Source organism: Apus apus, chromosome 1 (genome assembly GCF_020740795.1).
Source record: "Apus apus isolate bApuApu2 chromosome 1, bApuApu2.pri.cur, whole genome shotgun sequence".
Lineage (NCBI taxonomy): Eukaryota > Metazoa > Chordata > Aves > Apodiformes > Apodidae > Apus > Apus apus.
Window position 1 is genome coordinate 121,169,764 of NC_067282.1, and position 14,237 is coordinate 121,184,000.

Below are 14,237 nucleotides of genomic sequence, written 5' to 3' on the forward strand. Positions count from 1 at the left end.
AAGGCAGATTTTAAATAAGGATAGTCACAGAAAAGTGTGACTGCTACCACTTTATTTAAATCATCACCACTTAGTTCACAAGATATAGTTTTCAGAAGTTTGGGAAATGATCAAGGGTATCGTGGAGAAAGTCTTCTGTGGCACAGCAAGAGCTCCATTAAAAAAAGGTACTGAGCTTATGGTAACTGATTTTTGAATATGTAACACACAGAGAATGAGGAAGAAGAAAATTCTGCACCGCTACTTAATAAATAACGATAAAATAGTGATCAGCTGTATAGTCTAAAAAACACCATATAAATTCTTGTAAGCCCTGCCATTCTATAATATTCAATGTTAAATTTGTTAAGTAAGAACCAATAACAGTTTGCAATTAATAATAGTAAATGAAAATCACCCCCAGCTTTTTAAGGGACTGAATGAGCAAATCAGTAGAGAAATGAAATTAAAAAATGATTCTGCAAGAACGTTTTTTTTAAAACACAAGACAGGCACAGTAGGTTACAGACAGCTGAACCTGAAATGTCTGCAGTATTAGAAGTGCCAGTCTGGCCAAACCCAAAAAAAGAAGCTTCATTTCTTAAACAAAGCCACAATGCCATTAAAAAAAAAAGCAACAGCGCTAAATATTCCATTTGATAAACCCTTCACATTAGTTACTGTAAAACAGATCTTGAAATTATCTAAAGACCATGGGATAAACAAGATTTCCAGATAAGGGAAGCCTGTCCAAAGGCTTCAAAGACATGGCAATTTAATTGTTTGCTGCACAAGCATTTAATTTAGTGGCAATTTTCAGCAGACTTTATGAGAGTGAGTTTACTGAATCTGAATGTAATGATCACTTAAAGTTCAAAAAAGTCTTTGACCTGTTATAACAAGATATTGGCAACCCTCCTGGAAGCTGAAAAAGGAGGTTGTGTGTGTAGTTTTCAAGAAGGTAGATAGATACAGTACTTCTGAGTCAGGTATTTAACCTGGAAGACAGACGGACAGAGTGGTCCACAGGACAAGACATATAAGGTGTCATTTGCATCACTTAAGCAGGCTATAAACTCCCACCACACAGCAATTAATTTCACGTTAATTCAGCTTCTCACAGCTCAAGCAACCTTAGGGAGGCGAGGCAGCCACACTGCATACAAAGAGGGGAGCGCAACAGAAGAGCGACATCAAAGTCAAAATACCCGAAACAGCACAGGACTTCATTTCCAGCTAGCAACGTAAGCTGGCTTGTGCAGACACTGGTCAGATGAAGAAACTTCCATAAATCTCTTAGGCAAAAGCTGCTTGACAGGAAGAAGGCACTTGCGCCAGAAGGCCTTGTCTTTGTGCATGTTTTGAGGGCATCAGACTTGAAGTTAACTGCTGGGTAGCGAGGGGAGGACTAGAAGACTACTTTCATCTTGCCAACTCATGAAGTTCAAAGGCACAGACTTTGATCAAGAGCAAATAAAATCATACTGCCTATTTGAGAGCTTGTACTCCAGCAGCTAAAGCCAGCCCCCTGGAGCATACAACCTTCCTTAAAAATACAACAGGTTCTGCCTATGGCAACATCTTCTCCAATGGCAAAACTTCAGTTCCAAACAGTCCTGGCTTACAGACGGTCAGGCATGTTTCAAGACCTCGGGAGACAACGAAAAGATAGATCTAGTGTGTGCTGAGCAGTGCTTCTCGCTTCCATTTCTTAGCAACAAATGCAAGTGCTTGCTGCTTGCTTTGTTTTTATGTTCAGATGAATTTTTAAGCAGTTGTTAAAAGGTGCTGAAAGCTTATGGTAGGCAATTCTCATCTCTTGTAGTCTATATAAACACGCAGCAATAAGACCTTTCCACTCCGTACTACAGACAGCTATCTGCAGAGCACAACATGAACATTCAATTAAAGTAGGGTCAAACATGAGGCTGAGAGAGACAACTGCAAGACAGAACACACAGAAAGCCTGGATTTCTGCCTGGGCAACTCAAAAAGCAGAGAGGAGATGGCTACTTCAAAGACAGCTCACACAGAAACAGCAAGTGTAACAAATACTCCAGAACAGAAAGCACTTGTCTATCAACAGCTTTATAGGAGGAAAAAAATCCCAACTAAACTAAAACAAATTTTTTTTAAGTTCTATTTGAGAAGTGGGATTGCAGCAGCCCAGGCAATAGATTGACACCTCCATCATGGCAGACAGAAACAGAAAAAGCAGTCAGTCAGGGTAAAAGCCCTGAATAGTACTAACACTGGATTCCTGCCTGATTTTTTGCAGCAATATTAACTCAAGAGTGAATAAGAGCCCACAAATCACAGGTGTGCTGCATTTAGTAAGACAGGTTATTAAAGTGACCAACATGCTGCAAGTTCACCATATGCCCCCACATGATGGCAGGAGTAACAGTCTCAACATCATTCCAACAGGACCACTTCTGCAGTGGGATTCACTTTTGCTTTTAATAGGAGACTCCTTTGCTGTACCCTTGCATACACTGGGGCTGTCACACAACTTCCAGCTCGCTTCCAATGCCAAAGCGTGAGGGATCATCAGAAAGGCTCACTAACGATGCTTCCACTCTCTAGCCATTAGAGAGGGAACCTCCATCTTGTGGTAAATCTCCCATCTCACTCCTTCACCTGCCTTTGCAGAATTGGCACCTGGTCAAGAGGAGATCCAAAGCCAGACCCCAGAACGTGGAAACCAGTGTTGACCGTTCCCAGCTTCAGTCCAATCCCCTGAAACAATTGGGCATCCTACAGTTTGTCCCTCAGCTTCACACAACGATACTATTAGCTAGATGATATAGTCCAGAGCAAGGCTGCAAGCAACTCTGTACCTCAGTTCCTGCTTCTTCCATCACATTTATGTTTTATCACTTCAAAGCACTGTCAAAAAGCTAGAAGTTAAAAAATAAATAAAATACACACACAGACATCCCTAAAAGGGCCAAATGTAGAAAGAAAGGGCAATCCACACATATTAAAAACCCAGCCCCAACCAGCAGAACTAAAAATCCTACAGAAACAGGTACAATCTCTCAAATGTCCTAGCTTTTCCCCTTTTCTAACTTCACCCCTGAAAACTATGGTGACAATAAAGCAAAAAAAATGTAAAACGTGCTCCTTTATTCTCAACATATGTATCAAAACTCACAGAAAAGGTGAGAAATAAATTAATGAAATCGCCAGTGCTCTTTTCCTACCTCAAGAGTATCATGAATAGCATGCAGCAACAACAAAAGAGAATAAAGTAAATAGTATTTTTACACACAAAATGAAAAATTCAGTACATTTTTATGACAGATAAAAATATTTTTTTCCCCACACTAGTTAGAAAATTTAGAAAACAGCCTCAAATATATGCTACTTATAAAGGAAAAAAGAGATGACAAAAGATGAGCCATCATTAGGAGCACAATGACAACATCTGACAGCAAGCAGCTAAAATCAGCCACCTTCAACTTCCATTCTCTTCATCCAGGAGTTTTGTAAAGGTGCATGTTGAACTTTTTGGTTAATTTTGAGAACTTAATTTTAGCATTTAAACTTTTTATCAGTTTCAAAAGTACAATCTAAAAAATACAAGGAGCATAAAACAACTCAACACTGAAATGTAAGTGCAGGGTGAAAGACGTTAAGTGGTTCCACGCTCCCTCCCTCCAAGCCACAAGAAAATCTTTATTCCCCAGGCACTGAGTAATGATTCTCACTTGCCTTGTTCTAAAGTGTTTTTTTGTGTTGTTTTTTTTTAAGTCAACAGAAGGACTAAGAGATGATTGATCACTTGTATGACTACATACACAAATTCCAGAGATGCTCACCATGAGGGAAATTAAAATACAAAAATGACATTAAGAAATCATCATGTGCAACCTAAAAAAGAGAAATCAGCCTCCATTCCCTGCTGTCACCAGAACACTTAAACGCAGGTCACGATGCCCTAAAACCCTTCAGATGTTCAAACGAAAATAACCCCAGGAAACACTCTCCTCAGCCACAGGCAGCAACATTACCCTGCCAGCATCACCCTGGCTGCCTGAAGACTGCTGCCCATATCGGGAATTTTGCCTTGGAGCTGAAACTGATGCTGGATCCAGCACATCACTGTACTTTCAAGGAAAGCCAGGAAAGAGCTACGCTGCACTCACCTGGCTGAAATTAAATAGGGATCCCAAGCTAAGCATAATCAAAATATCAGCCAGCACATGCAAGAATATGACTAAAAGGATAAGATATATTTCCAAATATCTAGAGGAGAAGTTTCCTAATTATTTCTAAATTAAGCTTGCTGCTTTTTGCTTATTCACAAGTATTTGCACTGGTGAAACAGTCACTTGCCTCTCTCAACCACCAGTCTCTCTTCTCCCCAAGGAGAATCCATGTTGCTGACTTAAGGCATTTCCCATTTCTGAAAACCTAGTTACCATGCATTACGCACAAAAACCAGTCAAGCAGCATGTGTAAACAACAGTCAGTCAAGAAAATTTTCGGAGATTTACTCAAAGCAAAAACACATTTCCAATACCTGCAGAAACAACAGCAAGAAACACTTCTCCCTTTTCAGTTCTCATCAGAGTTAACAACTGCATTTTTCCAAATAAACTATTAAGATTGTTCTGACACATCACTCAGCACAGTTCATCAGTAACAGAGTTGGCAGAAAGAAAGATGAGGTATCTCAGAGTCTGAATTTGCACAGCATATTAGCAAGACATCAGTGACAAGTGTGCAAAATGAATACTTAAGCCCAGCCAAGATTTCTGAACAAAACAGTATCTCCAAGGAGTAGCAGTCCTTCCTTCCTGGCTTCATTTTGTTGCAGAGAAAGGCTAAACGTACCCATATGCTACTCAGTACCTGTTAAAACCTATAGAGAATAAACAGGCAACCAAGAAATTAAAGGAACTGTAACACAAATATATCCTAGGCCTGTGAGATTTTATTTCTTCACATTTTAAAACAGACAAAAATGGAATTAGCCACAGCACTAAGAAAACTTTCAAGTGGGATAAGAAAAATAACCTTTATCTTATTAAAAAGAAAAACAGCATCTATGTATGAAAACCAAATTACAAGCTACATGCAAATCTCAGATTCAAGCTCTGTGCTTACATTTTTACAATATGGCTTGTCTACAAAAAAAAAAAAAAAAAAAGCAGAGGCAGTACGTAGAAATTTCAAAGTCTCCAAAATGTGGTTTATGTAACTGTTAAATTTAGATTAGGAAGCAAATTATCTTGAAAGGTCTCCAGGAAATGTAGTAGAGTAAAACCATTTAAATAGGTCAAATTTCATAGTCAACTGCCAGGGAAATTACGAAATATGAGCAGAGTTAATACAACCTTTCAAATAACTAGAGGAAGAGAGATCACTTGTGTTTGGGCTTTTTATTATTATTTTTCAATATCCTATCTAATCTCACAAAAACTCTATATAAACTGGAAATACACCCACTTGGAACTTGAGTTAGCAGTATTTCCTGCACTGAAAAGGTTTGAAAGATTGAACAAGTCACAGAAAAGAAAGCTCAGCAAAAAAAGAAACATAGCTTCTTTATTTCACTCTAACCAGAAAATGTTTAAAAATAAGTAATAAACCCCTACTCAGGAACCCCACTACAATCTATCCTATCCTCCCCAAAACCCAAAAATAAAATCTTGACTTACTCTCTGAAGACTGCACTGGGCCTACCACAAAATATAACTTTTCTTGCTACTATTTCACGCAAAGTCTTTGTTAACATAATAAACTGTATTTCAACAAAGGATGTACGTACCAGTTTTCAGAAGCAGCATTACCAGTGACAGCCGATTCCTCTGACGTTAGGTAAATAAATAATTTTAGTACGCACGGAATTGTATGCTACAGAAATCTGGCTAATAACATAGGTCTGTATGAAAGGCAATAGCAACTAGACAGAGTCATTTCCTTACATGTTGCCTTTTTATGTAAGGCGTCCTGGCACCTGCCACAAGGATATATCATGGGCTTAAAAATGAGGAAAAAGAAGTCCAAAATAATAATCTTCAAGCATTACTTATCCCCTGAAATAATTAAATTCTGGACTGAAGTCAGCTGACAAATCATAACACCAGGATGAAGAAACCCCCAATACAATCCCCCTCTCCGTTCATTTCTGGATTATGGGCCAAAAGGGAATCCTGACATCATTTTGTGTGCCCTTATACGATGATGATTCATCATCCAGTCTAGTGCAAAGCACTTAATGCCCATCATTTTGCTTTGGGAGTATAAGAAGAGGGCAAGCAATGCTACTTCACATTTATAACACGCTTTGACATTACAATAAAATATAGCACACTCCACGTACAACTGTCTTTCCTACCTTGAAAACAGAAGGGCAGCTTTTAATTTCCAGTGCCACGTCCCTGTGTTGGCCCACCACAAAGGCCAGGGGGACAGATTTCCACCAGAGGCCTTCAGCTAAATAGCCTCACACCAAGCAGCTTGCTAAAAATCAGAAATGCTTCTCAGAACAGCAAGTCATCAGCAACATGCGCAGCATCACCGTTACCTCAACAGAAACTCTCCAAGAGGCTATAGAAATAAATTAAATTGCGCTCTCTTCCCTCTGCTTCCTTCACACCCAGCAGTGACCCAGCAGCCTTATTTTCATCTTTGAAGCAACCTGCCCATGTTGGCCTGTACACAGAGCAGCCAGGTGGGCCAGGCCAACATGGAAATATTTCTGCCCATTAAACACTGCAGCTTTAGCAGTAGCATCCTGAAGATGATACTGATCTGGGCAGAATCAATTAAAAAAACCCCACAGCATCAGACTGTCATTAATTCAAGCAAATACACCAATGCATATGTGGTTCTGTTCCTCTCAATTTCAGTCCTCATAATTACTTTCCACTCCAGAACATGACACTGTTTTTACACCAGCTGTTTATTAACAGAACTATTGTTTTCCTAAAGCAGCAGTAGAGATTTGGACACATTAAAAAAATAATTTCACTCAAAATACCATATTGAGTTTGAGCAAAAGCCTGCTTTTAAAATAAAAGAAAAAAGAAGAAAAAAAGCACTTCCTCCCTTGAAACCACAATCAGGCCACTGCTGTGTGACCTCGCCACCCTCACACACCTGAGGTGCGTCTGCCCAGCTATGGCCTGAACACTCCTCACCCAACTCCCAGTGTCACCTCCAGCGAGGGGAAATGCTGAAACGAGGGCATGCCCTCAGGAGAAGGAGCCACTGCCCTCAGGAGAGGGTCCTATGCTGGGTATCGCTGCCTGCACACGGCTAAGGGGGTGCGACAGCCCCTTCGGTGCTCCCTTTCTGCCCGCTACAGCTGGGCCTGTCTCATGGCCTGGGGCTGGGGGAGTCCCCAGCACAAGGAAATGAGGAAGAAGTTCCCAGCAGGAAAGTCACAGCAGCATTAACCACATGGCCATCATCTCAGCCACCATCTCAGCAGGTTACCATGGGAGGCCAAAGTCGCCAGCGGGCCCACAGGGCAGCGCCATATCGCCAGAGGGAAGCCATCACAGCTCTCACTTCCTCAGGCCAGCATCGCACAAACAAATTGCCTCTTGTCAGGCTGCTGGAAACTCCACAGCTGCTAATTGATCCCTGAGGGAAACTAGAGGGAGGCAGGAGCTAGCTTGCATACAAGCCCTCTCACTACGTACATGCACCAACCGTCATGGAAAAGCACCTACCTCAGCTCAGGGAGTTCATCTGCTCCGTAGAGCGCTCAGCAGGGGAGACGCCGTTACTGACCATGTGCTGTTTTACGGGGCTCCCTCAGAAGAAAACTCGTGTCTGACGTTACCACTAAAGGCACCTCACAACCAAGGGGCAAAAGAACAAATAAAGCCGCACGAGCCCACGTGTACTTACTCAACAAAGACGGAAATAAGGACAATGTCTGCTTTGACAGAAGACTAGCAGGGAGGCAGTGCTACTAAAAATGGACCAGTCCCAGGTCATCGCACTCAGCACTGGTGCTGAGCTGGGTAAACAAGGAGCCGGCTGCCCAGGAGCTCCCCCAAGGGGTTCGACACCCAAAGATGGCCACGTGCAGTGCATCTGCAAGGAGACTGCAGTCACAGGCGTGCCAAACACCGGTGAGAAGCAGGAGCAGCACACACACACCTCACCAATATGACCGAGCAAAAAAAACCCAAACCCTCGGAGAGCATTGAGCTGGGCTTTCTATTTTAAGAACTGGTATGATTCACATTACCTTGGCTCTAAATGCTTTGCAGTCGTTAACGTATCTACCCTCACAATAAGCCTGTGCGAAGCAAGCACAGAAAAAGCCCTGACGTTTCAAAGCTGTGGTGCAGAGCAGCCATACATTACGGAGGGAGCTGCCGGCAGAGCAAGCAGCTGCATCCAGGTCTCCCGAGCACGTACCCTGCCACCTGGCCACTTGCTGCCCCTCCTGCCGATGCACGCACACGCAGAGTCCGACAGCCCTGTGATGCCCTAAGTCAGTAAGTATTATCCTGCTGTTGTACAGGGATGAAATTGCACCACAGCCAGGGAATGGAATAAAACACACTAACCTAGAAGCATCGCTACTTAATTGAAAATTGGGCTACAGTACTACACTAGTACCAGTACTACACTAGTTCAAACGAAGCTGCCACTTTGCCCTATTTGCCTGACGCTGCCAGCAGATGCCCACTTCTATCCACTTCTCTGCTCTCCAGCTGTATGCATGCATGCTTTCCTAACAAAACACAGGTAAGGAACTAGTATCACAGGTGGGAACCCAGGCAGGGCATATTATCAAAAGAAGGATGTAGAAACATATGCACTATCAGGGATTAAGACAAACAATTTTTCTGTTAATAGTGTAGGCAACAGCTCTCATATCCTGCGAGATACTCACTTAAAATAATCTATTAATTGTTTGGTACTAGCTAATAACATGGGTTTTGCGGTTTGTTTTTTTTTTTCCTAAATCTCAAACAATAAAAGAATCAACAACAGCAGCCCACATTAAATATTATATCTGTTTTGATTAATTTACTTCTTGCTTTTAATGCTTTGAAGATGCTAACTGCTTTGCTGCAAAGTTTTGCATCACTTACAAAACCGTAAAGATTGCACAAGGCAGAAAACATCAAGGTGCATCTTTATATTCTACTCAAAGGGTAAAAGAGAGGAAAAACAAATATTCTCCTTTTAGAAAACATTAAGTCCGTAATGTCTTTCCTCATCTGAAAAGAAATGTTTTTTAATTTACAAACAAAAAAATCAATAATGGGGATGCTAAAGTTTTCCTCAAGTAAAAAAAAGGGCATTGAGAGGCTCATTGGATAGGAGCAATTAAAGGGAATGTACTGTCACAGCCAGAACTTCAAATAATATTTGAAATATTCCAAATCATTCCTTGAACAATGACATCCTACTATACTTTCTAGCATTTCAAACATGACACGCTTACATGCAGTTGCACTGTTACATTAGTTCTCCACATCAAAACATGAGCAAAAATTTACTAGATGATTAAAGTACCTATTTTTAGTTTACTTTTTTAAAACCCAACACAATTTCTGTTAACTAATGAATGTAATTAATTTTAAGGGCCCATCAATTAATTTAATGCTATGTGCTACAATATATACGACACACCAAAAACATTGAGAGGTTTTTTAGTTAGACAAATTTAGAATACATTTATAAAAATATAAATAGCATTCCAGGCTTCTCAAAATCTCCAAATCCTGGTGAAAGAAGACACTGTGAGGGAGATACTGTGACCCACTGATGCTTGTCCATTTTTATGTACAAAGACAAAAATAAAAATGACTATTTTTTTTCTGTCATAAAGCAAGGTGAAGCAATCCCAAATAAACAGCACACTTGTGCATTGGGGCTGATGCCACCCTGGAAAGGGAGACCCAAGGATTATTGCACCTCCTCCAAGGTTTCTAAAATGCCACATATTGTTTGAGAAAAAAGTTATGAGATGTGCCTAAAAGACCACACAAGGCTCAGTATGTCAAACAGTCAAGTTGAGGCCTAAGTACTTTTATATTTTTTGAATGAGGGTGACACACTGATCAGGAGTGACCATTAGCACTCCTCTAAATTCCTCCTTGCTCTTCATTCACACTGACTAAATAAAAAAAGATTTAAATGTGTAAGACTAGACCACCACTTTTCTACTGTCCCTAGCAGGAAGCATGTCCTACTCGAGCTATGCTAAAGCTAAGTAAGTGGATGGAGATGGCTTTTTTTTGGCACAGGAGAAAAGGTGCTGCCACGCAGGGTGGATCACAAACAGCTCAGGTACTTGCACAGGTGGAGTCAGAAAGTACTACCCTTTCCATCCTGTGTGGATAAGAAAATGTAGTAGCTGACCTTACAAAGCTGCAGGAGTCTGAGATAATGAATCTGACTCAAAACCAGAGCCCTTTATCCAGTCTCCACTCCTCTACTGGAAGAATGGAAATGCCTACAAGGTGTGGCTATAGGGAGGTGTCTCATCACATCCTTATCCATAGGTAAGAGCCCACAACATGCTGCAGCTGCTGTACTCAAATCCCATGCTGTCAAGAGCCCTAATAAAAGCTCTGCTGAGAAACAGGGAGAAGAAAGGAGAAGTTACAACTAAAAATACAACCATAAAATTGAACAAAATGAACAAAATCTCCTTCCCAGCAGAGGCACGCTTAAGACTCCATGACTCAATGCAAAACCTGCACAGTTGGTATGTTTTGTAAATGCAACTCCAGTTGGTCAGGAGATTTTGATAAACCTCTAAAGAAGGTTTCTGTTTTGCAGGCTCTTCCCCTGCACAGCTGCAGCGCACAGGGCAGGCTGAAAGTGGTACTGGGTATCACAGGCTCTGCACTTGAAAGAGGTCACAACTGAACCTGCACTCAGGCTGCAGCAGAATAAATCCATCCGAGACACCTCTTCCACAACTCTGCAACAGAAAAGTGACCAGTTGCTCACGCTGAAGCCAAGACCCAGGAGCAGCTCAGGCACAGTCCATCCATTCCCTCAGATGTCCCCACCAAGGAGGCTGAGCACTGCTGCCTACCCCCACACCAACTATGGCTCCCAGTTAATACCAGCACAGCCACGCCACAATGCCTGCAGAACACTTTTGAAAGGTCTTAAGAAGGTGAAAAAACACACATTCGTTGAATGCCTTTAAGAATGGGGTCCTTGGGCATTCCCAAATCCACAGTAGCAGAAACTATTGTAGGAGAAGGACACCAGAGTACTGCATGTTGATACTAGAGGCATCCTTCTGGTAAGGCCCAAGAGCAGTGGTGACAAGCACCGACACATTTGCTACACCCGCTGAGCCACAAGGAGAAAGCTTTATGAATGAACAACACTAGCAGATCACTCATTTGGGTTAAGAGCAAGGGAGTACCTTCTCCCTCCCTCCAGCACCACTGGTGAAGTATTTGCAGATCATGAACCTCCAATTACAGCCCTAGAGGGGAGAATGCCATGGCTTTAGGGGAAGAGATTAAGCAAACTGAGACTATCCCGCTGAGAAAGGAGGATGCAAGATAGGAGAGGTCTGCCACAAGTGGTAAAAAAAAAAACACAAACAGGATGATGAGGCTGCTCACTGCTTCTCAGAAGACAGGGAACACAGAGTTATGGAACAAACTTCAAATGAGAGTCATTAAGAGGTAAAAAAACCCACAACAGTAATTTTGTACAAAATTACTTAGATTAACTTGATGTTATGGGATGTTGCAGGAGTTTAAAAGTAAACAGATTGAAGATAGATAGAAAAAAGGAGGACAAGGTTTATTATACACAGTATGTTATGTCAATCTGCCAGAAATCCCAAAGTAAACACTTTAAGAAAAACAGGCTTTATAATGTTTTCTTTCCCTAGGTGTCCACTGGTCACCATTATCAAACTGGCCTAATTCAGTACGGGAGCTTGTCTGAACAAGACTTACTCGTGACAATTCACCTCTGCACAATGGATTTTATCTTTCTAATGTATCAGTTCCCAACCTTCCCTCTGTGGACTAGAGATCAGATAAGTGGTCTACAGGGCCATGGTAAATATTGAAATGAGTATGTTTATCAGACAAGATTCCAATTATGATGAGCACAACCACCAGAGATTCTGTCAGTTGACATACTGTTGTCCTTAAGAGTTAGTTAATTGCTGGTCACTGCAGAGAGCTGTTTTGGTCAAAATGGTTAAGTAAGAGATTAGATCATGCCCAGTGTGTTAAGATTGTTGCTTTTTATTAAAATAAAATTAAAAAAAACAAAACAACCCACAACCAAACAAACAAATTAACAAAAAAAACCCCCACCAACAAACTCAACAAAACAGAAAAAAAAAAAACCCACCATGACAAAGAACCAAAACCAATTAAATAATCATGTTGTACAACTATGGCCTACATGCACCTTAGGGCACTATCCATTCAGAATTTTCTTTTGCAGAACCCAAAAGAATGAAAGAAGAAAAAAAAGCAGCCTGGAACAACCATGTGTGAACACAGAAAAAATTGCTGCACCTCACAAATATGTGTGGAGGAAAGTGCAGTCTCTGCCTTACTGTTACTGCCTCTGGAGGCAGACGTATGCCTTCTACACATTAAACACTTTAGTCTTAAAATAACAATTAAGCACTGTTAAATTCACTCATGAAACCTCCTTGAGTTTCATACAGCTACTGAGGAAGTGCTTTACAAAAGCAACCAATCGGAAACCTGCTAATCTGCCATTTTTTCTTGTCATTGTTAGTGTCTGCCAGAAAGTAGCAGAGCTGCACCTATTTATGTCTATTCCAACTCCTGTAAGTCATGTCTAAATCTAACATTAATATCTCCACACATACATAGATGCAACCAAGTACTTTATTCCATTTCTAGGTATTGGGGTCAAGCTTGCACGACGCTACGAGAACACTAAAGAGAATGTGCTATAAGGACATAAAAATAGCTAGATTAACTTTAAGCTAAGGAAACTGAATGAATAAATAAATAGATAAATAGGGAACAAACAACCAAACAAAAGAACAAGAACCTGACCACAAAATCAAACAAGCTGTGAGAATTTCTCAAGATCCAACATCTTTTAAAGCATCCATTTGGTGTATTTGTATTCAGTGGTGCCCTGTAGCACGACAAGAAACAATGGGTACAAGGTAGAACATAGGAAGTTCCACCTACACAGGAGGAAAAACTTCCTCACTGCGAGAGTGACGGAGCACCAGAGCAGGCTGTCCAGAGAGGCTGTGGGGTCTCCTCTGGAGACTTTCAAAACCTGCCTGGATGTCTTCGTCTGTGACTGCCCTAGGTGATCCTGCTCAGGCAGGGGGGTTGGACTAGATCATTTCTAGAGGTTCCTTCCAGCCCCTAACATTCTGTGATTCTGTGATCTAAAATCAAAATATATGATAGCTTGATAGTTAGTAGTTTTACACAGCAGGAATAACTTGAATTATAGCTTTCCTGAAGCTGACCAGTGAGACATTCTTGTGACATGTTAGGAAGATGACAGACAATAAATACAGAAAACACACAAGTTTATGCCTATTTATTTTTCTTCTCCAAGGCTTCTACTCTACAGTGATTCGGTCCTTTAATAATGAGACTTTCAATTCCATGTCTAAAGTTTGAGAATCCACTAAACTTCCGTATCTTTCCGTTTTTCAAAATCTGGACAACTAGCATGGTATTCTCATGCAAATTCTCACAGGTTTATTATCACAAACCCTTCCAAAACACAAAGCTGAAGTTATTCCGGCTCTGTCCTTATGCACAGGGAAACCTGCAGCCAGCACTGTGTTGCTGCATGCTTGAATTCTGTAAGCTAAGCTCTTAAAAATCTACTTAAACTACTTAGAAAAAAGAAACTGTGCTTAAACGTTTGTTGGTAAAGTCCAAAGATGATCGTGATCTGCCATTAATTTTATTAGTCAATACTGTCTGAGGTTGTCTTTTCCAACCACAACTGCAAAGCACATTGCACTGTAGCCCCACTAACAGTACAGTCAGGTGGGAGGAGATACCAGTGGTGGTTTTGTATAGAAATGAACTGCTAAGCCCTGGCACTCCTGAAGACAAAGGGGTGGTGCAAGACTGGCCAAGGCCAAAGGTCATTTGCAGAAAATCAATGGGTTATTCACAATAGCAACTGCGCTCAGATGTTCAGAGCCCAGCTGGAGTCTGTAGATCTGCTGTCTAAATTCTTAGCATCTGACACTGAAAACTACAAAGAATGCTCCCCTCTCTCTTTTTTTTTTTTAAATTTAAACAGTGAAAGGAGAA

At 41.1% G+C, this 14,237-nt stretch overlaps 2 protein-coding genes across 4 annotated transcripts in view; both read right to left on the bottom strand.

The window, feature by feature from the left end:
- LOC127380048 (regucalcin) overlaps nucleotides 1-14,237 on the bottom strand; it is a 132,502-nt gene that overhangs the window by 54,412 nt on the left and 63,853 nt on the right. The window lies entirely within an intron of this gene.
- Nucleotides 1-14,237, bottom strand: part of JADE3 (jade family PHD finger 3) — a 67,505-nt gene that overhangs the window by 34,391 nt on the left and 18,877 nt on the right. The gene's annotated exons all lie outside the window — the stretch shown is intronic.